The sequence below is a fragment of the Fukomys damarensis genome, unplaced genomic scaffold (genome assembly GCF_012274545.1).
Source record: "Fukomys damarensis isolate Sample0158 unplaced genomic scaffold, DMR_v1.0_HiC HiC_scaffold_5, whole genome shotgun sequence".
In the NCBI taxonomy this organism is placed as follows: Eukaryota; Metazoa; Chordata; class Mammalia; order Rodentia; family Bathyergidae; genus Fukomys; species Fukomys damarensis.
Genome location: NW_022900917.1, coordinates 9,103,910 through 9,130,199, shown reverse-complemented (window position 1 = coordinate 9,130,199; position 26,290 = coordinate 9,103,910). Strand labels below are relative to the sequence as shown.

The 26,290-nt window shown below is 38.0% G+C and overlaps 1 long non-coding RNA gene across 1 annotated transcript; it reads right to left on the bottom strand.

Moving 5' to 3' along the window:
* Window positions 1–18,668: 18,668 nt before the first annotated feature.
* Window positions 18,669–23,819, bottom strand: LOC104859045. Its single transcript, XR_779273.1, has 4 exons — window positions 23,747–23,819; window positions 22,829–22,936; window positions 21,062–21,307; window positions 18,669–18,794 (listed from the first exon to the last, which is right to left on the bottom strand). It is a non-coding gene; the product is annotated as an uncharacterized LOC104859045 (long non-coding RNA).
* Window positions 23,820–26,290: the final 2,471 nt, after the last annotated feature.

The window sequence follows — 26,290 nt, the reverse complement described above, 5'->3', positions numbered from 1 at the left end:
TCACATATCACAAAGCATATATCTACCCCCAACCTTTGACAGGTATCTCTAAAAAGTTAGCAAATTAACCTTAGAATATGTATTAACACAAGTACCTTTCCTGACAGTTACTCCTGAAACAAACCCTTATAAATCAAACGAATTTAAACCTACCACAGGAATATTTAAACATGCCAGTGACTAAGCCTTGGGTAAATATTTTCATGGCTTTTTGTACCTTTGGTATCCTTAGCGGAGGCACACTGTGAATAAAGGCCCAGCCAATGAGCATTTCTGAGGAGGAGAACTAGATTCACTGCTCTTCCTGCTGCACATGTTTTGCCCAACTCTTCACTGATACTTTCGTCCCTAATGTCATATTTTGGTGGTAACTCGGCTCAGATACCACCCAGAGTGTCACGTCCTCGCGAAAACCCTCACCGATTTTGTGAGCTCACGTCTTAAAGAACTGTGTGATCTGATAATGAAAGATTTCAGTTTCACACGATACATCACATCACTTCTGGACTAAGATCAAATGAATGCTTTCCTTTTTTGTGGAAATTTTAATTTAGAAATTTCCACAGAGCTCCCACGGCTATATTGTTTGTTATATTTTAAAAAAGCTATAATGGTTTCTGACTTCTAGGGGCTTATCTCCCCACCTCTCGGAATGTATTTGGTCAAAAAATTATAATACATTCACATTCACTATTTATTTATGTAAAGTCACTTAAAATCATGTATCCAATTTTTAAAAAAATCACTAACCAAATGCTGTCAACAATTACAGTGAATCATTTAACATTCACTTGGATATGGCTTTCTTTTCTTCAAGTCTGCCAACCAAACCTTCCTCATATTTGTGCCCACAACATTTTGGCATATTACTCACTCAGGATGGACTATGCATTTGGCTCAGAGGCCCCACTTCCACAAATCCAGGTTGCAGGAGGCTGACAAGACTATGTATTCTATGACAAAGCCCGTTTGAAATGGTAAAGCTTCTCCACTACCTAAGCCCCAAACCACCCACGTGTTCATCTTTGCTCCATTCTTGTGCACACCCCAAAGGTGAAATGAATCACCACGTCTGATTAATTTTTCAACATCACGTCATTCATTTCCCCTATTTGCCCTTCACGATTGCCACCTGCCACGTCTTAGGAAGATGTTCTGTATCATGCCTCATGGGTTTGCTCCACTGTCTTCTCTCTGTCATACATATATCCACTTGTCTCCACAAAGCTTATCTTGGAGGTGATAAATAACGAGGCTGAATTCCCACCTATGTCACTGCCACATGCACAGCTCTTTCCAGCTGAACTTTGCAAGATTTTCCCAGAGCCAATTCAGGATCTTCATTAAAACGTTTTAGAACATCTGAGAGAAGTAAATGTATTTGTCAATTAGCAAATCGGATGTGACACATGGTCTTTACTTGCAGAAGCATTCTGAAGGAAGTTTCACCTTATTAACATTGATTCAACCTCTGTCCCAGCCATCTTCCTAGGCATTTTTTTCCAGAATCTTCTCATGAAGTCTTAATTTCAAATGTACCAGTTCAGGAGAATAACTCTTCCTTATCCCCCCAGCCCATGACCTTTCTCACAGTACTCCCTTGGTCTAAAATGTTAGACCTGCTCCTTTCTAGCAACATAAGTTGGGGGAAAGTCCCATTTCGTTATAACAAACTTTATAGTCCAGGCCAACACAAGTTAGACTTCTTGCTTAAATCTTCTTGGTCCATGTGACTCATTTGATAATTAATCACCTAATACTCTTGACATTTCTTGCTATTTAATCTTACATAATTATTTATCATTTCATTTCTTTATATCTTGAATCTTTGAGTTGTAAATGTCAAGCTTATATCCTTTACAGTAGCAATGAAACTTTTAGATACAAGACAATGTTCTAAGTAATTTTTGTTCCATTGTTGAGGTTGAGGGAAATGATAAAGGAAAACAGCAAAAGAGGATGATAATATAGTACAAGGATATATATAGGGTTGAATAAAGTGATTAATATAACTCAAGTTAAAAAAGTAGTAATAATGATGTATGCTTACATTGTTGTTACTGAAGAGTGAAGTCACCATGCTAAAGATAATTTGACCTTTGGATACAGAAATCCTATCGAGTTTATAAGCAAGATCATGATATATATTATGACAAAGATAAATTACACTAACTCTTCTTTTCCTTGGAGATATATTATTCAACTAGCTGTCTGTGCTCTGTTTAGTTTTATAAAGCTGAATGAGATCATCCGTATTCAGGCTTGTTCAGCTCTACTCTCTCAAGTAGCAATCAAACAGCTGTCTTCAGTTGTTAACTTTGTGACTCATAATGCATCCCTTCCAAAATGCCCTTGTACATCTTGTAGACCACATCATCATCATCATCATCATCATCATCATTGTAACACTTAAGCATTGTGTACTATCTTTTTCATCTTCAAAGCTTATTTAAATTCTAGAATGCACTGAAAATGTGACAAGTTGAAAAGGTAGGGAGAGGGTTTTGTGGTTCTTTTTTTTTGCTATTATTCTAAGAAAAGGTTACTGAACCTGGAACCTTGATTACGGTGTACAAACCCCTGAGATGGTCTGCGAGTTAGCAGTATGTACACAAAATAAAACTTCAAATTGGAAATTATCAGGTTGAAATTACCTTTCCCTTTAACTTAAACAGCACATAAATCTTAGCTATTAGAGAAATGCCAACTTGTGATGTTTTTCTAAAGTGTGGTGGCACTAGGGTACTGTCTAAGCTAAGTGTCTCATTTAACTTTGTCTTATGAAGAAATGACTGTTTCCCTGGTCATTTACAGAACCGTTATGCAATCTCGCATGCCCATTTATTGGAAATAGCTCTCTATATTCAAGCTAAAATTTAAAATTTTAGTTACACTATTATTCCTCTAAGCCCTGGGTCCCCTTGGATAGTTATCTGTTCGCAAGGTCTTCTTTCTGTAGCTTGAATGACCCAATTTTCTCCTCCGATGCATCCTTGGAGTTTTGTTATTCAAATTGTTCTTGACTCTCAGTGAGAAAAAACAAAACTTCCCCCACACTTTCTTAGTTGGATCCCTGGGTGGGAGAGGTGGTAGTAGTGGGAGAGAGAGATCTCGCTGCTTCCTGTTCAGACTCTGGCATTTTTCTTTTTTGTGAACCAAATGTTTACCATTATTTTCTATCCTCTACTACCTTGCTCATTGTTTCTGTTAAGGAAGCTATACACTATGCATCCTTATGCCTTTTCTGGCTAGATCAACAGAGTTAAACCTATTTGCCTTATTGAGTTTACTATATAACAAGGGTTATTGTCATTATTGTGGACCACTGGTTCCTGAATGCAGGTAGGTGGGGAGCACTGCAGATGCCATCAAGGAATGCAAGCCACGTTGATGTGTAAATAGTGGTATTCAGCCCTGCTACTGTGGCTCAGAAAAGACTCTAGAACCCTGACTTTCATCCTCACTATTTCCTTCTCACTGGTACAGAGGGGTAGAGGGGACTGAGATAATCCAGTGATATTCAGTGTTTACCCAGGAGGCTGGGACCACCACCCCCAGGATCCTTCCCCGTTCTTCCTCAGCCCCTGGGCAAGATTAATCTGGGTCACGACCCCAGGAAGAGAAGCTGTGATCTATGACAAGTCCTAAGTAATTGGCAGCTTCATCATGGAAGTGCATATTTTCAGTTATTTTCTAGATACTCTCACTTCACTTGTTTGATTTTTATCCTTCTGTAACCATTTCCAGTTCTTTAGGGGTATTCACATTTAACGTATTTCTTAGTGTTGACAATTTAATATAATGTCCACATCCATCTGCATTAATATAGATACCAGTCTCCAATTTTTAGGAAAACAAACTTATAATCTCCTTTAAATGCATTTTTGTGACAAAATATATCATCACTTAGTTTTTTTTTTTTTTGAAGGGAGATTCTTTCTTGTCTGTATAATTTTCCTTGCTGGTGCTTTACTGAAATACAAATGTAAAATATGATGTTTTATCTCATCTCAAATTATTTTGAGCAATACAATATTTTTTCCTAGAAATAATTTGCTCTTATATTATTGCGCCCTTTTCTAAGTCTTCCGATACTGTTTTTTTTTCTAATCATATCGACTTGAATACTTTAATTACAAAATTACATCTGCAGTAACTCTTCTCACTTTGAAATACTATGAAGTCCTTTAGAGTTTTGGATATGATATTTAAGAGTACTACCTAAAACAAAGGCTAGCAGGGTCCATGAAAAAATTTCTTTTTCTTCTATACATAGGTTTTTTAGCCCTGGGGTTTAGAATGGATGGATGGGGCATGATTTACTCTTTGACAAGTTGGAGCCCTTGTTGTAATGAGTTATATTATACATTAGCTTCACTGTACCACATTGTTGTTTTTTAATCCAACTACTGAATGGTAGTGTTTGCCTATAGCAGAGCCATCTTCTGAGTGCCTCATCATGGGCAGTTACATTTCTGCAACACAACTTTAGCAGGCATTCACATTTTTATGATGAATATATAACATCATGTGAGTAAAACCTCTGATATTTTACATATGTTCAAAATATTTCTTGATGTTATCAACCCATAATCCAGTTTATTAAATACGTATGGCATATACAAGAAGCAAGATTTGAAGCACGCAATAGAACTGCTTTGTCTTTAATTTTGAAAGAAAACTTTCACATCTCGTGAGCCAGTAAATTAATTTTTGTCCATATTTTCAAACTCACTGTTCCTTGTGAAATATGCACAGTGGTACTAGCATTTTTCAAAGATGCATTCCACTTCAGAGACCTTTTTGACATACAGTTCATTGATTTGAGTATCCATTTTAAAGACATCACCTTTAACTGACATACATTTCCTGAATTTGGAGTCCAAACTTTTTATAGCTCTGCCACTTGTGAAGGCATAGGTGACGACACAGGCTGAATTTGAGTAGCTCAAGGGGGCTAAGAGTAAACATGGTCATATTTTTCATTTTTTATCAGGAGCCATGAATATAGTCAGGAGCTGTAGTTATAAAGTCTCCCTTGGTTGGGAGTCTTCACTTGCTCAGTAATAAATTTTTGCCAAAAAGGACTCTTGAGAACGATCAAGCAATTGCTTATTTCTGAGTCTTGCAGTCTGTATTTGACTAAACCCGTAAAGAGAAAGCAACGCCGTGCTTGCTCTTCAGTTTAGCTTTCTTCTTTGGCATAAATACAACATGCATGTAATCTTATAGGAATATATATATATATATATATATATATTCCTATAAGATTACATGCATGTTGTATTTATGCCAAAGAAGAAAGCTAAACTGAAGCTTTTCTAAAATATATTGTATGGTGACTTCTGAACATGTTTCTTCAAGAAATGAAAATTACTAGATTCGATATACTTTTTCTAAATACTTGGGGACTCTTGGAAGATGATTTGCACTTTTCTTTCACTTTTCTTTTTTCAGTATCCAAAGAATACTAAGTGGTTGTTAGAAATACTTAGAAACAAATCATCGTAGAATTGAAAGGAACTAAAAAACTTGACCAATTGCCCAAGCAATGCAGAAATCCCTTTGTTCTATTCAGTCTGCCTGAACACTCCCAGTGACAGGAAAACGATTGCTTCATAAGCAGGCGGATTTGTGTTTTGGTATTTCTAATTGAAAGAAACCTCTTCCCTGGTTTTCTGCAACATCCACCAATTGTTCCTGGCTATCGACCCTGGACTTGCTCGAAACATTTTTATTTCTTACCCTACACCTTTTTATATTATGGAAGACAACGTGTTTTCACTCTTTGTCTAATCTAACTCCCCTCTCACTGGGTAGGTACCCTGGACTAGTCTGGGTCCCCTTTGAACAAGTTAAGCTCTACAATGCCCTTCAAATGTTGGTGCCCTGCCCAAACTGCAAACAGGTGGCCGCATGATCTCTGATTAGCTGTTGATGCAACTGTAAAACTGTTTTCCTACCCCTCCAGAGCACTGCCGCCCTCTTTTTATGATGTCGGCAGACAACTGGTTAATAATTGAGCATACTGACAATTTTTAAAAATCAGTGAGTTCTATTTGTAGCTCGGTGCTAGACTGCTTACCTAGCATCCCTGAGGCCCCAGAGTCGCTCCCGGGCACTGCAGAAGGAAACCAAAACAAAACAAAAAAAACCCCAAAAGCCTGCATGTTGATTTCACATGGCCCTTGATATATGCATTTGTACCTTCCTGAACTATCAGTGAATAACTTTCTCACCTAAAACGCCATACCGTTGCATTCATGTTGTGATTTCTGACAATCTTTTCAGTTGAAAGTGAGTCATCGTGACATTCAGAAATGACACTGTTTTGGGATGGACCCATGAAGGTTCCCAGTCCAGAGTTCACTCCGCCCATCTGTTTGTAACCTCACATTTGACTGGGAGTGACAAGTTCCCTAACACACAGTTGACTCAACTTTCTTTTTCCCCCTTTAGAGAGCATTGGGCCGTTTTCGCATCTCCAGACTTTTGGCACTGCTCCTGTTGTCCCTGATTTCTTAAAGATTTCAGAAGATTGGTTTCGTCATCTCTGCCGCAAGCCCTTTCAGCACCAGGAGATGTTGTTCATAAGGAGACTTGAACTCATTTAAGTGCTAGGTACTCTCTACTATGTCCTCATCTATTCTGGGATTCCATTCCCTCTTAATGTTTGTTCTAACCTTACCAGTTTGAAGATCATGCTTCTAGATAGAATAGTTGGAAGAAAACCCTCAATAGTTACACTCTTTTTTTTTTTGAGTCTAACATTGCAACATCTTTCCTAAGCAGTGAATATAACCCTTGTTCATGTTCTAAAACAAAATCATGATATTCACAAGAACTAAAAAAAGGCCTATTTTTATTTTTAACACTTTGATCATTAATGATTAAAAGTACCAATAAAGTTAGTGTATTAATTAGATTTTCTTATCATGTGGCAACTGAAAGTTCCATAAAGTACAAACCCTTGAAGGAGCTGGCTTATAGGACCTATCCCTGGTGAGATCTAAATTCCACATTGTTCTCAGGGAGATGAGAATCTCTGAAGATTATTATCTTTTATTTCAGTTCTAAAGTTGAATACGTTACCATGAATCAGGGGACAGGTTTATTTTCAAATTGAAAATAAAACTTGATTTCAAAGTCATCAAACTGTGTTACTAAATATGTTCATTTATGTGATTTAAACTTTTGATGTTTAAAATTTCCAGTTTCAAAATGATTCTGCAAGATAGGAAAAGTCATTTCCTAAACCTTCTTGTAGTTTATACAATAGTTAGAAGCTCTACAAAGATAATATGTATCTGCGCTCCTGTGATGTTTGGGAACTGGCCCTTCAGACAAGGATTTCAGAGTGAAGGAAATGTTTTTCTGAGGCCCTAAAAAATACTTTGTCAACAGGCTACATTTTGAGTTTTCTGTTAAAATATTTAGGAGATTATATGCATTGATTGCTTGCCATATGGTTAAATAGATTTATTTACACAGGCTTGCCTATACTAAATACATGTCAATATGTACACATTTATGTATAACTTTCTGTTTAAAGGAAACATTAATTAGCAGCTATGCATACAAATAGCACTTTCATTAACTCTTTTTTTTAAACCATATACATAAAAAACATTTTGATCTGTGCTATAACTGTGCTAATGTTTCAGGGGAAGAGTGACTTTATTTTTACATATAGACATCTGCTAAAATAATTGGAACATTTGAAATTATTAAAGATAAATTAAAAATATACACAACGTGTTAGCATATCAAAACCAAGAGTGATATCATTAATTGTTTCTCACATTTAAGAATTTCAGTTAACATCTTCTAAGGAAAAGTCTATGCAAATTAAAAAGGACAGTACTTGATAATGATTTCTTTAAAACTGGAAATACGTACAAATATAGTATTGCATTTCAAAACCAAAAGTTTGAAAGAACACAATTTTTTTTCATAAGGTGATAAAATTAAAGAAATAGCATAACTAGAAGGATTAGCTATACGCTGTTCCTAAACATATAGTGAAATACCTTGTACAAAGTAAAGGGGGTTGATCAGTTATGGGAAAGCTTACACACACAGTGATGAATATCTTCCTATGATGTATGTAAGAGGTTATCAGCAGACACTGGGAAATACAACTGAACATTCACCAACAGCCCAAAGACATTCTTCTGGGTTGGGTTCAGTCCAAGGAGGCTGTCAGAGTGACTTATGTCACCCTGGGTCTTTCACTGCCCTTGTGAGTCCACCTCTGTCTGGTTTTATTGACTTCCCTGCTTGCTTGCATTCTTTGTCCCTACTTGGTTAGGTTGCTGATGCTACAATGGTAGACTTTAGTCTGTTTTGTTTATCTCCGGCCATTGTAGTCATCAGATGGAAAGTATTCTAGTGTGAATTCACCTTTTTCAAGCTGTTGTCTTTTGCTAACAAATGCGTGGAATGGGACTAACATTGGTAGTAGAGGTGAGTTTGATTCATTCTGCATCATGATTACAAATTGCAAGGTAATTGCTTGCCAACTATTCGTGCTTGATGTCATTGGACACAGAGAAATAGAAGAGACTATGAACTATAATGCATGGCAGCAACAGCCTGTTTTTCCATCATTTACCACTGTCTTTCTTAGTATCTAGTGTGTGTGCAGTAGGTACACAAAAATATATGTTTAATATTTAGTAAGCCAACAGGTCAATAAAAATCTGTTATTATATGGACTCTTAATGACATGTGTTCTCATCTATTAGAAATTATGTGAACTATATGGATAATTTAATTGTTCCCATTTTGATCAATATATCTAGTATTCTATCTCTTTTATTCATTCCACTGCTGTAAGCTATAGAGTTCCAGAGCAGAAAAGCACCCTTGATAACATTTTAAAGATGGGAAAACTGAGATCTGCACAATTAGAATATAAAAATACAACACACCAAAGTAAATATAAATGAGTTCCTAACTAAATGTGACACTGTAGCAATGAATTAAACTAACGAAGTCTGTCCCCTTTTAGAATTCACATTCCCACCAAAGAACCTGGTCTACAGTGTAGGTGGTGCATGTTATTAAATGACTGTTACACAACTAATGTTAATATGAACTTGAAAGTTCCCCTCTGGTCTCTAAACTAAAAACAAAGTTTTTTTGCGGTACCATGTTGTCTCATTGGTAATGTCTCAAATTAGCATTCCTTTTCTAGGTATCTTCAAGACAAGAAAGCAACTTTTAAAATTATAGTTAACTTTTTGTCACATTCACAATGTGTGTGATATCATGAAGTGGGAAGGGACCCATTATTGAATTTACCATATGGTAGGACCACTCTCTATGTAGTATTTTAATGAGATTATGTTTGCATGTGGTCATATATGAGTCATGTACATGACATGTAGTCAAACATACGCTATGTATGTGACACTCATATATAGCTCAATCAAATATACTTCTGCACATACATCCAATATGTGTGTGTGTGTGCATAATTCTACTTAAAAATTCAGAAACTCTTCAAGCATGCTCAGTTCCATTTCACGGATGGCCAAAATAAAGCTAAAAAAAAAATCAAATGACTAATGGACCTAGTCAGTGGCATACATGGGGTTTGACTCTAGAGCTCTTGAACTCCCAAGCCGGTACTCATGACCATACCACATCAGCTAATCCTGCACTGCCAGCTTATGTGCCAGGAAATTAACCTTTAGAGGGCGACTTATTCTCCCCGGGACCTTAAGGCTACTGTGCTACTGTGCACCTGGGTCCTCCGGGTGCTCATCTTAGGAAATTCCACTGAAAGCTGATACAATTTTTGATGCCAGAGAGAAAATTAAATGCTGGGTGAAACTACCAATATAGACTGCATTCTTGACTCAGACTCAGGAATGATTTCCATTTCACTTGTAAAAGTAATGTGAGCTATCTAGCAGATGACTGTGAGTTTGAGTCTCCTTAAGAAATTCATATTCCTGCTTTCGAACTGAAATGATTGCCAAATCCAGGAGACATAAATCTTCCTGGCACCCTGCTGCCTTGGAATTTGTCGAACACACGCTCCTGAAACACTCCTTGGCCTCCGCAGGTCCCGATGTCCTCCGCGTCTGACTGCTCCTTCTTCCTTTCTTTCTCTTGATCACTGCTGTTCGCAGGACGCCTGCACCTTCTTGCTCTTTCTTAGTCATCATATTCTCCCTGCATGCTTACGTCCCCTAGCACAATTTTAGCAACCCAAAGCATGTTAAAAGCTTCCATATCTTTATCCTTTTCCTTGGATCTGCAAGTGTAGAAATCCAAACACCAGATGGACATTGCCCTTTTAGATTCCCAAAATGAGCTCACATTTTGCTTGTCTTAAAATTAAAACGTTCACCCCCCCACCCCATTTCACTTCCTTGTTATTTGCTACTCACTCTCTTTGCTTAGCAGCCTGTGTGTTTGAGCTCAGGTTTCTCTAGTCTCTGAGTGAAAATGAAGCTATTCTTATTTATGCCTAGGGGACATTAGTGTTTTAGCTTTAAAAGGGGGACCTGCAAGACCCTAGCAATGCCTTTCACCCCTTCAAACCTGGGCTCCTTCTCGGTATTTTAAAAAATCGAACCCACCATCTGGATCTATCAGTGTAGACGGCTTATTCTTGAACCCTAAGGTGCATGCAAGTAAGCAGGGATATTGATAAAGCAGATTCTGATTCGGTAAGTTTGGGGGCAGGTCTTGGATTCGGTTCCAAGTCCCAGTCATGCCTCTGTCTGCAGACATTGCTGAGGAATCCTTTCTTTGTTCATTTTATTGCTTAGAGCGTTGCCCTCCTCAGGCAACCTCCCCTTTCACTGATTCCAAAAGGAGCTGGAGAAGTGAGCATGTCTTCTGCTACATCTCTCTCTCTCTCTCTCTCTCTCTCTCTCTCTCTCTCTTCTCTCTCTCTCTCTCTCTCTCTCTCTCTCTCTCTCTCTCTCTCTCTCTCTCTCCACAGGGCTCCCTACCTCCTCTTAAGACCTCATCTCTGTCACCTCTCCAGATTCTTTTCACATCCTCTTCTGGACTGAGATGCACCAATAATGTGAAACTTGTGCCCAAGTCTTCTCAGGAGTTCTGCCTCCTCACTCTTTATTCCTCGTATGTTCTTGAATATTAATTGCCACATGTTTATTTCCTGCTTCTACTGTGTAGCTTCTTAAAGGTAAATGACCATGCTTTTTTTGGCCACCTTTATGGTCCCCTGTGCTGAGGACAGGCCTTGCATATACTTTTCTTCAATATTTGTTTGCTGGGTTAAGCTGAACATATTTAAAATTTCCACTTTCCATTTTTAAAAGTGCATTAGCTTCTTGAATATGCCATCATATACTTAGTGGAAAATTACTGAATAAGCTTGAGGTCTTGGACGATTTTCAGAAACAGTGGCAGAGAATGATTCAAGAAATTAATTAAAAACTTTCTTTGTAGCACATTTTGCTCATGGACCTTAGACAAATAATCCTAATTTGTTATCATCTGACAATAGGGAAAAGTATATCACATTACCTGACAGTAATATTGCTTTGATGAATAAGTTTGTAATTATAAATGCCAAATATCATGAAAAGAGGAGAAAGCATAAGGACACATGGAAATTATACTAGTTAAAGCCACAGAATTAATTCAATAGGATCGAGATGGTTAAAAAATATGCTTATAAAAATCTTCACTATATATCATACTGTTGCTTCTTGCAAAAGTGGTATTAATTTTAAACTATGTCATCTCATTTTTAATATGCAGATGTCCTATTTGAAATGCATAATAAATTCAGCCCAAACATTCTGATGTCAGCTATAATCACAGATGAGGTAAAAAAATGAAAATAAAGTTTGGGTTTCCTTGGCTGTGTTTCGATGACTTATTAAAGTGTGCAGGTACGGAAACCTTCCTATTGGTAGATCAGCAACTGCACAATTTTGCTCGGCTACAGTGGTGTACTGGGGAAAATTCATGATTGATGACCTGTGAAAAGATTAGAAGAACGCAAAAAATGTATGCTACACTTGCTGCTGCACAGGCAGACTGAATTTCCTTCATTTTTTTTTAAGTAACTATTTTATCCTCAAAGCTGTTTGCATGTAGGCAAATTCGGTTGGTTTAAAAGTCTTTTTTCCATGAGGAGATGTAAAGGTAAGTGATTTTGTTCATGGAAAATGACCCTTATTAAATAATGACAATGTCCAACTTTCGCCTCTAAGCTCACCTCTGGACTTTTTAAAAGTTGTTTTTAATAAATAAGTGATACTTTTTAAAAAATTATTAAATGTGCTGCAAACATGAAACAGACCAGTTCTTTTTGAATGCTAGTTTATATTACTTTCTGATTTGCCTACGGTTTTGTTTTGTTTTGCAATAGAAAAACAATGCATTATGTAATTTGCTCTTATGATTTAGTTCCCTTAATTTTCAGTCTTTAATTTTCCACATCTACATTCTTTTGAATGGGCAAGGGCTACCCCCAAAATCTTTTCTCTATCTTAAAGTAAGCCTTGTTTTCGTTTTCCTTTCCTTCTGCTGATGGCATGCTTTCTTGGAAAGATTCTTACTGCTTTGTAGAATTCAAATCAGCTTGATTGACCCACTTTTAAACTTTCACAAAAGAAAGTCATCGCAGTGACAGCCTCTTTAAAATCAGCTGTTCAGGTGGGCTTCAGACTGTCAGACATGACAGAGTTAGAATAGTGTTGAAGGATAGTTAGCAGGAAATTAATATTTACACTGAGTTCTTTGGAAATTGAAGACAATGCTGCTTTGCGTCCACAAGACATTAAAATAAGATCTCTGTGCAAGGCGCACTTGCAGAGCTGGACTTCTTGGAAGCATTCTGAGTGGAGATTTAAAGCAAGCAGTGTAAGCGTGTGACTGTGCTGGCACTGCCTGCCACTTCCTTCCAGACCTGAGCCTCTTCTGGGACACGTGAACTATTAAGGTTCTCTACCTCGCTTTGGGGAAAGAGAGTTTAATTAAAGCATATTTGTATCTCCATGGCATCTTTGGTCCGAGAATATTTGTGAAATATGCATTACAAGACAAAGTAGCCAACAAAACTGAAACAAGGAAAAAAGGGGGGAAAAAGGTTCTCAGAAAATGATTTACTGCAATATCAGGAAATTTTAGTAAGAGAAAAAACTATCCTCCCTAAAACAATGTTACCTATAAATTGCTCCACTGAAATTACTTAGCTAAGGAACATTAAAGCAACCCTTAAAAAAGTGAGTTGGGGCCCTGATTTTGGTAGAAGGGTTGAAATTAAACTCAGGTGAACTCAAAATTATTTCACCTGTGGAAGAACATTAAAAAAAAAATCAGTTCCTAGATTTCTGCAATGGTGTTCAGAGGCACGAAAGATAAAATAAAGGTGAAATGTTTTTCAAGTGCGGTCTTTCCCTTAAAATTACAAACCAATGAAAATTGAAATGTACACAGTTTAATGACAACACTTCTGACCCAAGAGTATTTCCTTTGAGAAGAAGTAACTTTTAGATGGGAAGGAAAATGTATGGTAATTCTAGAACCAGACTCACTATACCCAGTGGTTGTTTAAAATACTGGGACTAGCACAGAATATTCACTTCAGATAGAATCCATGATAAGTTAATTCTTCTTCATGTAATAAGAAGGTTATAATAAAATATTATATTTGAAAAGGATCCCATTCCCTCAATCCCAAATAGAAATCACTGCTCCTTCTCCAGATGCAATCATTTCTAACGCTACCTCCCTCCCCTCCCCTCCTCAATGCAATGTTTCTTTTTCTGCCAGGCATGGGACAGAAAAGGAAAAAAAAAAAATCAAACGTATTAAAATGCTTCTTTATTGATTCAAATGGCAGCATTAAACACATTGATCCTGGATTGTTGAATGCAGTCCCCCACCTTAGGACACTTTCACAGTCAGACGTTGCTGACCTGATTCTGGTCTTACATTTTCCCAGAAGAAACAGCTAACAAGAAAAAACCCGAAAAGATCCATATACAGCAGTCATCACCAGGCGCTGCCCACAAATACTGGAAACTTTTAGCTACAGTGATGATGATGGTAGTGTAGATGACAGTAAAACAGAAGCACGTAGAGCCAGCAGCAGCTACCCTAACACCACCGAGTGGCAGGCAGTATTTACTTGTATTTAAAGGAGAGAAAACATCACAGATTGCTCTTCAACATCAGGTCCCATGAGCATATAAAAAGACGGAGCAGATAGAAACTAGCAGTGAATGTCTTCAGGTGAGTAGTATTTTTCAGTTAATTTACAGAAATTTGGCTTTTTTTTTTTTCAGTGCATTGGTATCTATCTTTGAACTTATAAAAAAAAAAAAGAAAGAAAGAAAAAGAAATCCAGTTCACAGCTTGAGTCCAGTTCTGCCAGGTCACAAACGCCTTGACAATCTGTTGGAGCAAAAGAGTTTAAAACTGTAAACTTGGGGGGATATTATGTCTACTTCACTGGGGCACAGTAGCCCTTGGTTTACTAGAATGCTAGCCTCTGAAATGTGTGTTTGAGAGATTAAATAGTTATACTAAAAACATTTTAAAACCCTCAAAAATAATCTGACAATTTCAAAACACTTTCAACAGTCCTCAGGAAGTCACAGAACATTGAAAGCATTTGTGTTCTGCAGGAATTACTGTTTCTAGTGGCATTTTCTCTAGAAGTTCTCTTTGAATTGAGTTTTAAAATCTTTCCTGAGAGCCTTGATCATGAGTAAAATAGCAATAATAATTGTCAGACTGCAAAAATGAAGGCTTGGAAATTGCTTAGGTATAAAACCAAGCAGAGCACAGTTGTCTCAATAATTAAAAAAAAAAAAAAAAGAAAAAAAAACCTGTGATCTGAGGCCCAGAAATGAACATAGTTCCTGCTTCCTAAGATGATTTTTAAGCACAGAAATGAGACCTCGTGATCCTGTAATCTGCCAGATGTTTGATGTGTCCCTTACATTGGCTTTTAATAAGAAAATAATGCTCTTTGCTACTTCTATTAAGAGCACATATCATAGTACTAATCCAGCTCATACAAAATTCTGTGTAAATCTGCCTAAAATTACAGTAAAATCATTATCAGGTCAAAGGAGCTCTTCAGTCAAAGATTTTCAGTTTTTTCTCCTCTGGCAGTTATTTTTATAAAAATTCAAAAAGACACTGTAGGTAAGGGGAAATAATCACTTTTTATCCTTTAGGGGAGTAAGAGACAGCTTGTGAGCCTTAAATATAATTAAGCATTCAAATTTCAGGTTCAAACATATGACAACAGCATTTTCAAAAAGAAATGCAATCATTCTCTTTAAAAGCCCTTTTGCATAGAGGTTATCTGGTGTTTGTTTTCTTTGTCAATACTTTACACACGTCCACAAATAAAGCTTCTCTTTTATGTCTAATAAAGTCCACATACCTGTTCTCCAATTACTAAATCAAACTGGTCAGTGTATTTTGGGTAAAGTGACTGAGCCAGTCTGGAGAACTGCTGCTCAAGAAATGCCAGGGTAAGTGCTCAGATTCTCATGGAACTGTGCTCCAGAAAAAGGCAGCGGTAGCCCCGGTCTCTGACTAACTTCTAGATCCTATTAGGATACGACTATTCACAAAATAATTCCCTTTACTCTTGCCAAAAGTGCCCATCTCTTTCAAAAGGGTGCCACTGCAATGTGACTGCTTTTTAAATGTTGTCAGCTACTTAGAATGATGGGGCCCTCTTTGTTTGTCATTTCATTAATTTATTTAAGATGTGTGTATGGTCAAATTCATGAAGGTAATAAATCTCTTCTGTAGAGACAGATAATTGCTTTAACATGGCAAGACACAATAACATAGAACTTAATACAAAGCAAGTTTAGCATGTGCATGATAGGAAACAATAGAATCCAAGTATTAATAGCAAATAAAAAACAGTTCTCGATTACATAATCATCGAAGAGAACACATTTAGCAGTTGGACGTTTGATATTTTCTCCCTCTAACGAACTTGCCTTATTGCTAGATACTTTCCCACATTAAAATTCTGCTAATGCCACCGTATTTAGATCTCTAGGGAGCCCTTTCCCCTCTTGAAAATATTTTGGGGTTTCACAAAAATCGTTTGCCTGTCTCACTGGATTGAACCTCAAAGACTCCTTTGACGCAAGTGTTATTTTGACCACGTGAGCATGGTTTCCATTTTTTAACTAGATTAAAACATGCATGAACAAACTGCTCATTGAACTTTAATGTTGCTTTGTTGCTTTGATGGTTTACAGATTTCTGTTGCCTAGATGGTTTTCCTCCCATACATTCTAAAAGTGAAATGATACATTGTAATTTGAATGATAATTTTGTTTTGATGATTTAATTGATAGCAGACAGAGGGATGCCATTCCTGCTTTTCCATTTATGTTTTCCCCCCCTGCCTAACAGATGAGACAGCTAGGAGCTTCGCAAACATCTGTAAATAATTAAGGGATGTTACAATAAACTGTATTTCCTTTATGTTCACCTGGGCTTTTCCTGAGGAACTACATGGTAATCCTGGTTCAGAAAAAGAGCACCTTCCTCTTGCTGCTCCTGAGTCTTTGTCCTTGCTCTCTGTTAGCCCAGGCGATGGTGAAAGGCAATCTTCCCTGTTCATTTTCATGATGCCAGGTACAGCCTACCCACACCCTTTGTTTTATCATTCTGAGAGTCCTCACCCTGGTATTTCACAAAGCAAATATTCCAATCCCTTCTCTCTCTCTCTCTCTCATCCCCCCTCCCCTCTGTCCCCAACCCCATCGGTTTTTCTTTCTCTCCCTCTGTCTTTCAACTAAAAATTTCAAAATTGCTCTTGTGCTTTTCACAAAACTATTTTTAAAAATGCATGATGCTGGTGGAAAAATCAGAACATAGCTTCTCCTTGGCTTGTTTGCTTCTTCAGCATTAACCGAATTTTAAAAGATCTGTTTATCTTTGTATGGATACACTAAAAAAATAGAGTAGCAGATGTTCAAAGTGGCTTACCTTCCATGCATCCAAGAAACTATGCCTTTCTGTTCATCAGCTATTAAAAAGATTCGATGACATCCACAACAGACTCTGACTTTCAGTATGGAACATCCTCAGTGAATAAAAAACAATTAATTCTGCTACTTAAAGGTCTCTGTTGGCTTCAGTCCTAACAGGAGCTTACAGCTAGCAGAAAAGAAACTTTTACAAGCAAGCGAGAAGCAAATCAAAATACTTGCACTGAGTGTTGTTTGGTTATCTCACGGAGTATAAGGTCAAAGATTGAGGAGCTACTATATATTTCTTTTGACTTTAGGCCTTGAGATTTGCAACTGTTGTTTTCTGCTTGTGGAATGTTGTAGTCTTGGGAGGTCTTATGGTATTCCCTTTAGATAAATTGTTTTTCTCCAAACACACCTCCTAAACTTCTTCCTCACCTCTACAGCAGCAAAGTTTGTATTCTTGAACTCCAAAAATTCCGAAGTCCTGAAGCCCCCCTACCCCAAGTCATTAAAACACTGACAGGAGAAGGAGACTGCGTAGGGTTCACAGCCTTGACTTAATGCGTGGTTTAAAATCATTTGAAAAGTTGCTTTGAATTTTTGCCTTTCAACTGAAGTCTAATTTACATATCATATACACACACATAATATACATAAGCCTTCGTCGACTGGAAGAAGTTTCTCAAACTGAAAACATTTATGTACCTGGTCAAGACTCTGATCAAGACAATCGAAAGTGATTCTACGAGCAAACACAATGAAGGAGGAGAAATTCTTCATAATAAACTAATGCCCAATAATTCATAATACCAAACCATGGGGCTTTTAAAGGTCCTCTGTTTCTGAAATTCTGTTACTCTTAAGGTACTCTTTAAACTTGATGGTTAAATAATAAAGATTTGAAAACAAAATCAAGACACAGAACAAGGCCAGCTTCTAAGTGGTCTCAGTTTCTCTTCTGCTCCCTTCTCTGAGCCTCTGACTACAACTATGCCAAATGTCAAGGCATTGACAGAACTCAGCCAAATTTATTATAAAGTGACAGCCCACTTTCTACCTACAGTCAGGGCAAGAAATTGAGCTTGAGTGGCCACCCACAAACCCCTCCACCTGCATTCTTGGGTCACAGCCACTCCTTCCCTCCCCCTGACCTTTGCAGTCAACGTTTCCTTGCTTCTGTTCTCTTAGTTTGGCATGCACGTGCGGATCTTCAGCGGGTGTCGTTTAAACTATATTGAATTTTGATAACGCCCCTACTTCCCAGACCATTTCCAGACACAGTACACAGAGTATTGACTTGTGTCTACTTGCAATCACCAAACTTCCGATTGATTCTCCGTGCTGAAAACCTTGGTGTTACTGTCAGAACTGTGCAGGAGACCCAAGTTAAAATGTGCTAAGACAGTGGTCTGGGAGAAGAACTGCATCGGTAGCTGGCAGTCTCACTTCCCTTCTGAAGAGGGCAGGGAATGGAAGCATCAGGGAGGGAAGTTAACTCACAGGGTGCTCCCCCTAGGCCAAATCTGTGATTACTGACAGATAGATTTGCATTTGGCCTTCTTTTCCACCCTACCTGGTAAAGGAATGAGCAGGGAACCCATTCTCTAGCCCTGATGGTCCCCTTTACCTTGTAAAGCACATTTATTCCCCACCTCATTAAGATGAAGAAAATGAACAAAATATAAACAAGGTAGATGGCAGGACGTTCGGGGTGGTCTTTTATTAAATCTGGTCCAAAAGAAGATTGCCGCAGGAGCAGGTAGAGGAGGTTTTGATGTCTTTTATGAGTCTTTCTTCATTTTGTCATAAATATTTCATTCACAAATGGATCTAAGACACAGGAGGCAGGGTGTGTAATTGGAAATTGTGGAGAAACAAAAAAAGTTTCACACACACACACACACACACACACACACACACACACACGCACGCCCAGAGAAAAAGCAGCCCTCCCCACCAAGCATGCTGGTTGCACACAATATTTCTTTTGGCAAAGTTTAGACATGTCTTTCTAGTTAACAAATGTATTCTGCTGTCAGCTCCTTATAAGAATTATACTCCAAGCTCCATGCCAAATAACCTCTTTAAATATTAATAAATAACTCAAGGTATCTTAGAGAGTCTGTGCTTGAGGAATTACGCTAATACTTTCAATGAAGCTGACAGAGGGAATCCCCCCTTAGATATCTGCTCCCAGGACCTAGGCTTCCCCAAACACAGCTTCCAAACCGGTGCACTCCCACAAAAAGGGGAACAGGAAGGAAGTCAATTTGTTTTATTCCTATGAGCTATGCTGTACGGAGACCCATGATGGGCCCCTCCTGCACTGCGTGGTTTTATTGTCAGGATCCTTCCTTGTTAATCCAAACCAGGCTAGGCTATTCCTAGCTCTACAGCTAATATCCTGATGTTTGCTGCTTAGATAAACCGGAAGAGCAGGCTGTGAGCCCATGGTTAGAACTCACTGAATCCACTCCTATTCCATGTGTCCCTGTGGCAGGTCTGTAAAAGAATCCTCAGGTTAATGCCATGGCCATGAGATGTATATTAGGTTTCATGTGTAGCCATTGTGTAGTGTGTGTGTGTGTGTGTCTATGTGTGTGTGTGTGTGTGTATGTGTGTGTATGTATACTCTAGGATCTATCCTGGTCAGCAGATCTTATTTTCTATCCTCTCTCTCACAGGGTTGCATTAACCAAGGTGAAAATGATTTATCTCTGGGTTATCTTTAAAATATTCCAAACGATCTCTTCAGCAGGTCTCCCTTCCTTCACTGACTCTGTCTAAGAGATACAAACTGCTTTAGAGATATTCATCCAGTAAGCTTGGTGAGATCCGCGGAGGATGAGATAATCCCTAGAGGCCTGCAGGGATTCGGAGAGTCACCTCTGGGGACTTTAAACCTCCACTTTCTTCACAGGAAGGTAGTTAAGAGAACGCTGACCCCAGACCTGGCTTCTTCAAAACACAGTAAGGAAATCACTAATCAAAATTGACCCTTGCCACATGCTTAGCTATACCCATGATTATGGTTATCTCTAAAATATCCCCCAAAGTCTCATGCACTCAGAAGTGGGGCTTTTGGTAGCTGACTGGATAGTGGGTATGTGATGCTGGATTAGTCCACAGATGGTTTTATGCCTGGATGTGATGCTGGGAGGTGGAGTCGGTGGGAAGAGGTGGGTCACTGTGGGTGTGGTTTGGGATAAAAAATATATATATATACACACACACATATGTATGTGTGTGTGTGTGTGCACACGTGTGTGCGCGTATCTCCTCCTCCCTGATCCCTCTGCTTCCTGTCTGCGTGCCTGAGCTGTTTCTCCCCTGCCACGCCTCTCTGTCATGGTGCCCTGCTGTGGAACCAGCTGACAAAGGACACAATCTTCTGGAACTGTGAGCCAAAATAAATCTTTTCCCTTTAAAATTGTGTGTGTTGGGTATTGTGTCTCAAGAGACAAAGAAACTAAAATACCCATCCCATTCTTCTGTAGTAAAATCAAAACATAAGTACATTTACATTAATCCTACATTGCAATGTGTCTTTAACACAAGCACTCACCATATTTAAATATTTCCAATTGTGTTTTTCTCTGAATGGAGAGTATAGAGCATACAGAATATTATAAAAGATGAGAAATTACTATTCGATAATACAAAAGATATATAATTAGCTAATATTTGGGTAATGTGTGGATATACCACTGGTATTTGTACTAGTTAATGTTACTAAAATCCGTTTCTATCCTCTGAAAACTTCTGATACCCAGTGTGTGTTTATTTTTTTTCTTTCAAATCAAACATCCTTCTCCAACTCTCTGGACACCAACTGGGTATCCAACAATGGAACTTAATTCTGACATAAACTGCAAAGGTAGCATCAGATGCCACAGGCTAGGGACTCAGGGACATCCAAGTAAAAGCCAATCACATGGGTATCCTGGCCACCTGCGCTTCTACCCAAATAGCTATAAACTGGTAGTTTTCATGACTTTCTCTTTGAATTTTAACAATTTACTAGAACAGCTTGTAGAACTCAAGCAAGCCCTTCTCTTGCACTTCTGGCTTATCACAGAGGATTTTACAAAGGATACAAATGGTTTGACGGATAAAGACTTGCACAGGGCAAGGGTCTAGAAGAAACTTTAATGCAGGAGCTTCAGTTCCCTTGGCAAGTGGGCACTTGAGGCTTCTTCTATGTAGCTGTGGCCACCAACTCATCTTTTAGAGATTTTATGCTGTTTCTCAGAAATTCCAAGGCTTTAGGACGGTATTGTGCCAGGACACAGGGACAAACAGCAAATATAGTAGTTCTTGAATCATGAAGTCACAATCAGATTCTGTCAAGTTGCAATGAACACTGAATTAGCAATATTGGAGCACTCTTTCTAGGGCAAATAGTTTGGTTCCTGCACAACTCTGTTTATTGGTTCAGTAACCAGCAGTGCGTTTATGCATTGAGTGTTTTTGTTTGTGTCATTTCTGTTTTAAACACCTTACTCAATGTATTGTCCAGTTTGCAGCATTGAACACATAGTCAACCACATTGTAGCCCATGCCTGAAAAATATTGTCTAACGCACACAGTTGGGGGCCATTTTAAACAGTGAAATAACAAAAGAAAAACACAAGAATGTGGAAAATTTCACACAAAGTATATCCTGTAAAGGACCTTGTGTACTGTATAGAAACTGAAACTAGAAGACATGCTGTTTTGTTGTATGACCTCTGCTGAGAATGTGTGCACCAGGAGGTTTAACTTTTTTTTTTTTTTGCAGCTTTACGCATCTCTGCAAATGACCCAGACATCACCCTGAGTATTGACCTCAAAGTGTGCTATACTTTGGATACAGTTTGTCTTGCCAAGGGTTCAGGGCCTATAGCCTTGGTCAACAATGAGGTAGGGTTGGATGGTGGAAAAAATTAAGAGGTGGTAGAGCCTTTTGGGGCTTGTGGAAGGTCACAGGGCTGTGGGGGGTCCACAGTCACAAAGAGGTCATTTTTAAATCTGGCAGGAGTGATTCGCTCCTATGAGAGTGGGGCTTTTTTATAGCAAGACAAGGTGTGGCCCGCCCTAGTCTCTTCCTTCCTGCCTTGCCATGAAGTCTCTCCCTGGTATCTACACCATGTTGATACAGACAGAGGCCCTCACCAGAGACTGAATAAATGAGGCCACCTGATTTTGGTCTTTCAGCCTCCAAAAATGTGTTCTCCAGCCTCAGATGTGTTATTATAGCAACACAAAATAGACTGACCGGGTTACCTATAAACTTCACCAAGGAAGCCAATTTGCAAATATAAAATCCTTAAGTAATGCGGATGGATTCTCTATATAATATACTGATTTTATTTTAAGTGATATAAAATGTATAAATAGTTATAATAATGTAATAGGTATATAGGAATATCAAAATTTGCTTAACTATGTACTGTGAAGATTTAGATATTAATAAATTTTTGCATTACGAAGCTTCAACTGATAATTTTATATATGTCTATGTGTGTATTTCAAATTATTTCTTTAAATGGAATCTCAGAAGTGTCACATCTATATCAAAGGTATGAATATCTTAAAAGCATTTGTAGCATATTGTTTAAAGACCTGATCTTATTTACACTGCCACTGGAAATGTGTAGGCGGGATTTTTCCAAGTAAGTAAGTAGCTAGCTGTTCATGGACAAGTTCTGGATTATCTCTCCAGAACTTTCTATCTCCTCCTCTATATTTTAAGCTCTCTGAAGACAAAGATTCCTTCTTATGAATCACCTATTTAACCATCTAGCATAGTACTCGACGTAGGAAAGATTTGTTGCAGAGTTGAATAAATTAATAATGTGTGTATCAGTTGCATGGCTACTTACCAAAGCCCTACTGTGAACATGAGGGAACAAATGAACTGATCGTGCCTGGCAGTTCTGAGGATCTCCGACAAAGCTTCAGTTTTCTCTGCTTGCTACTTTTTCATTCTCCTGGGGACGCAATGCAAGGGTGAATGCAGGATTACAGACTCTGGAGTCCACACCAGGATTGAACTCCCATAACAGCCAGTTATTGACTGCAATAGCTTCAGGTAACTTGTTCTCTAAGTGTGTTTCCTCATCTGTAAAATTAGCACTCCAGCACTTACTTCTAAACACTATTGTAAGGATCACAGGAAAAAAAATCATGTAAAATGTTTTATATTCACATAAAGTCCTCAGGATACACGTGAGCATTTAAAACCATCTAGTTTATCCTGAACTCAATGTTGTCAGATTAAGCTTCCAAAAACCGATCTTGGGTATTTCATCCCTACATTCGCAAACCTCTTTTAATGTTCTAGGGGTCATTCTGTGCCCTTTTCAACACTGTCTGATTGCTGCCTGGGCTCCTAGGATGCTTGGACACACCTCTGTCCTGCAGCTCCCACCAGCCTACGGGCATGCCTGCCTCACCTCCCTCCAGTGCACTTCCCAAGGACAGCTCGGGTGTGATTTACTCAGCCCTAGATTCCCAGCCCCTTGCACAATGCATAACCAACAAAATACTCCGGATGAATTTCAAGTGAGTGTCTCTCTTTACTTCTCCACATCCTTGCAGGTCCCTGTTAGACACCGCTGAGACAACCTCACCCTGCAGCCAATCCGATGGCTCACAATACTCTGACCCCTGGACACAGCTTCTAGACTTTTAGCACAACCAACGGATGCTTTCCTCCTCTGAGCCCCATGGTAGTTTATCTGTACCTCTCTCGTGTGTTACTGTTTCTAGTCTTGGGCCATATTTATTCACGTACTTACTTTATATCTACCTGGTGGAGTGTATGGCTCTCCAGAGATGATTTCTCAGTGGTGTTTTTACCTGCCAGGTACAATGGCTATCGCAGCCAACTGGTATTTGTTGGGTGGAGCCTGTTGAAATAATTGCAAGGTGAGGTTCTTCTGTGACATCACGGAGCAAGGCCCACACGATGTTCTCCAGGTAGACAGTAAATAAAATTTACCAGTTAGCACACAGAGAGAAGTGAATTATGCGACGTGGGACTGTGGAGCTAAACTAAACACAGAAGCAAAAAGTCTTGGCTCTGAAGTTGCCACAGCCAAGGGAATGGGTGCATAGGTCCAGTTAGTGTATAACTCCATCTGTCAGATCCACACACTCACGCCTTCATATTTACATACTTGACACTTATCGTTACTCTGCGGTGACTTTGCTATCTAGACAACTATAGCCTTCTACCTGTGCTCCATACTTTAGAACATTCTTATTGAAACTATAGTTTTGAAACACTTTTGAAAATTCTTGTTGATTTATCTTCTATTGTCTGAGATGAAAGCAACCGAAGCATAAAACATTATCTCAGTTGTTCTGCACCTACTAAAAATAATATGAATGATCACAATAATACCCTTTTCTCTAACACCACTTTGGGGTGTACATATATCCTATAATTTTATCCTTACAACCACGCAATGAGGCATGCAAGATAGGTGCTATTATTTTTGCAGATGAGGAGGCCAAGACAATTAAACGAAAGCTTAATTGATATTCAAAGACATTTGCTTGGTAAATGCTAGAGCTATGATTGAAGTCCATGGTGTTTAACCTGAATTTCTTTGCTTTCCATCTGTGTTTCTTCAGGAATATTCAACAGCAAAAGTAAGAAAAGGTAACAAAGCATGGGAAGGAAGGCTAGAAAAGTATTTCCAAGGTGATGGAAGTTAATCAAATTAGTTTAGAGTTAGCCTAAGAAGTTTCTCTGTTCAAGGGTAATTTTGCTTATGAAGAATGTTCTCTGCACCCACCAAAAAACCTGTGAAAATTTCAGCCAATTTTGTGAAAGAAAGTATGTATTCTCAAACCTCAAATCTGAAAAATCAACATCCAGAATCAAATCAAGTTTGTCTTATTTAAAGACTCAGAAATACAATCGAACTTGGGGTTACAGCAGTTATTCTTGCAGGTTAAAAACAGGGGAACAAAATAGATTTTTCTTGGTCAGAATTGTCTTTTGTAATTCAGTTTTCAAGTTCAGTAGAGAATGAAACATTTTCCCTGAAAGAAAGTAACTGAGTTCATAATTTTTTTCCAGCACAAAAATAGTTTTTTTAACGGACTGTTTTTATAAAAATAATTTAAGCATGATAGAAAATATAGCCAAGTTTAAAATTTCACCTCCATCTCACCGTCATATTCACACACATATTTAAACACAGAAAAATGTCCTTTTTTTCAAAGCAAGTATTAGACCAACCCACATATGCTGTTTTGTACTTGTTCCCTCCTCCCAGCAACTTCTACCATCATTGCTGAGAAACCATAACATTCAGCACCTGCGGTTCCTTCAGCTCATTCTAGATTGACTCAAAAAAGCACCAGAGCCCAAAGGAGACCACATATGTTAAATCTCTGACATGTGAGTTAAGCTCAAAGTGGATTGTTATGAAAATGGCTATTTTCTGGTGACAAAATTGCTGGGGATTAGATTTAAAAGCACTAGGCAAGCGGATAAATATAAACACTCATGACAGATAACTCTGAAATGGCAATAAAATATATCCCAGAGAAACAAAAAGGATACTCTCAGAATATATTAGGAAGAAAGTAAATTTTAATCCTGAGTTTGTTTATGTCAAAAGATCCTTGAATTCACCCAACACGTGAATTCTTATCAAAATGTACATAAGCTATATAGCTTATGGTTAACTGCATACATCTAGAAGAATAAAAGCTTGTCTGATTTGTTTGAAATGTGTACAAACTATTTGTGATGATGTACATTGGCAAAAAAACTAGTATTTCAAAACGTTTCCGTCAAATTTTTAAGTATTTTCAGATTATAATAATAGTTCTCGGCAACATATTTACAGTTTCAAGAGGGCATTAAGGATAAAGAGGTCATCTGAGACCAGCAGGGTTATCCTCAGACCTTTTGCCTACTACCCAGTATGTAAGATACCATCTAAGTATAATCAAATGAAAGTCTTTGAAGCTATTTAAATTAATTTGGAAATTTTAATTATAGTCTGAAAAGCACCTTCAATTTATTGTAAAAATAATGAGAAACTTGAGTTGATTAGTGTATACAATAACTTGCATAGTTTTCAGGAAGGGCAGTCATGGATCTTAAACATGTGGCTCTTTCCAGTATATTTTTAAAATATTTCAAAGAAAATTGAAAAATACCTCATTACCCAGTAAAGGTATTCCCTTCAACAACATCAAAGCAAATAAACAAAATGGGCTCATTATCAAAAGTGTTAATATTAAAAGTGAACATTCCTAGGCCAAAATCACGATTTATAGGAAATTGGTGATTTAAACATAAACAGACCTTTTGAATT